Source organism: Arachis ipaensis, chromosome B10 (genome assembly GCF_000816755.2).
Source record: "Arachis ipaensis cultivar K30076 chromosome B10, Araip1.1, whole genome shotgun sequence".
Lineage (NCBI taxonomy): Eukaryota > Viridiplantae > Streptophyta > Magnoliopsida > Fabales > Fabaceae > Arachis > Arachis ipaensis.
The window spans coordinates 135,048,740-135,051,035 of record NC_029794.2 but is presented as its reverse complement, the minus strand read 5'-3'; positions in this window follow the sequence as shown (position 1 = coordinate 135,051,035).

Here is a 2,296-nt window from a genome sequence, read left to right as displayed (position 1 = left end):
TTGGTTCCTGATATTTTTTTTGCAGATATTTTCGCCTTCAAATATTTTTATGTAAATATTTTTTATTCTTCGAAAATGAAAATATTCACGAAAAAAAAAGGTTAGAAATCAATTTACCTTTTACTCATATATTAAAATTAATTTTTTCAATTCACATTAAATGTGCAAACCACGAGAATATACGTAGATGTTTCAATGTCAAGTGTGTGATATATGATATTGTATAGGGAAAAGGAAAAGGAAAAGATAACATTTGACAATATTATTAAGAGGAAAATAAAATTAAAAATATTTACTTTTTTTTATAATATTTTTGTGGTCATTAAAACGCTAAATAAATTAATACTAAAATAAAATAAAAAGAATTGTCATTTTCTAAAAAACATTATATTAGAGAGTAATTATCTTTTTATTTTACTATGGAGTAGTAATACATTTGATGGTTTAACATAAGGAAGAATAATTTTTCAATTTTGGCTTTTAAGAACTAATTTTTCCATGTAAAATTTACCAAGGATCATTTTTGTAATGTACTTTTGTTTTTCTTTGTACAAAAACACCCATGAAATTTAAATAGAATCTCGCTAGGTAATTAACATGGGATCTGTCAATTTTTACTAATTTTTATTGGATTAGACCGAAAATCCATTAACATAAACAAATTATTTCATCTTAACCCTAATCTAAGTAGCTGCACCGTAACTCCTTTTCCTTCTTTCTCTCCTTTCCCATCTCGTTCACAGTGTCCACAACGCTAGATAGCTGCGCCAACTCCCTCTATCGGGGCTGACGAGCATCCACCCACGACAAGATACCGGAGACGATAACCAGAACCATCACCGAAGAGAGCCTCGCGTGCCGTCAACCTCCGCACAACTGCACTGGCAGCCTCGACCCGAGCATCCATCCGCTACGAGAAGCTGGCGACGACAACCCGAGTCACCACGCAAGGAAGACGACGAAGCCATCGGCCGCGACTCTGCTTCATTGAAGACAACATTACCCACCTCGTGAACCACCTCTAGTGGTCCGTCGCTGCGCTGCACACCCACATGCCGGCACAGCCGCACCCAGCACCGCCTCCAAGACGCGTCGTGCAGGTTCTTCCTCCTCCGTTGTCGTGACTTCTAACGACCGTGTCTTTTTTGGATGTGTTTTTTTTTTAGGTGTTTTTTTTATGAGTTTACTTATGAATGTGTCTTCTGACGAAAGTGTCTTTTGTGGTTATAGATATGTCTCTTTTTGTATTAGATATGTTTTCTAATGAAGGTGTCTTCGATGATACAGGCGGCTGGTCTGGTGGTGAGACGATGACGCGACAATGCGGATGGCTATACGCGTAAGATGAGTTTCTCTTTTACTGGAATAGAAGTGTCACAAAATGGAATCGGGAGGGGGGCGGTTTCGAACGGCAATTACAGCGTCCCGGTGACGGAAAAAGTTTTAAAAAGATTACCATAAAAGGGTGAGAGGCTTAGAGTTGCGTGACACCTTCACAAAGATCACGGAGCAACATTTCTGAACGGTTACAAATCCTAATGTTTCAAAATTATAATTAATGCAAATCAATGCATTTTTAATTATATTTAAAAATAATAATTAATTATTATTGTCAAAAGTTGACCGATACTCTTTTAGTACCTAATACTTTTCCTTTTAAATATATTACTTCCTTTATCACCCTAAAATTATCTTATTATGTTTGCAACACGTTTTAATTAATGCTACGTCTGAATATTTAATGTAAATGTATATTTAAATAGAACTGAGTTAATTTAACTCAATTAAATTCGATCAGTTTAAATATCTTATTAGTTAATTTTATAATAAAATTAATATTTACTTACTAAAATAAAAATAATATATAAAAATAGATAAAATATATTTTTAAATAAAATAAAAAATATAAATTTAATATATATATATATATATTAACATAATCAATTTGGGTTGGTCGAGTGGTCAGCTCATTCGTCTGTTTAAGCAAGTGTCGGGAGTTCGAATCTCGCTTTGTGTATGCAGCAACCCATTGGCTAGCAACAAATCCTTAAATAGAACTCATATCCGTAACGGATTAGTCATTGACCTGTCGGATTGGGGAATACTGTGAAAACAAAAAAAAAAAATTGTCCTATATCAATTGATATCGAGCCTATAATTTTATGTCCAACTCGTTTTAGTGTCAGCATGATGGATTATGTTTTACGAATTATCTCATATATTAATTATTTTTATTCATCTATTTAAGTTGGGTAAATAGATTAGTTCAAAAATATTGACCAATTTTAAAGGTCTA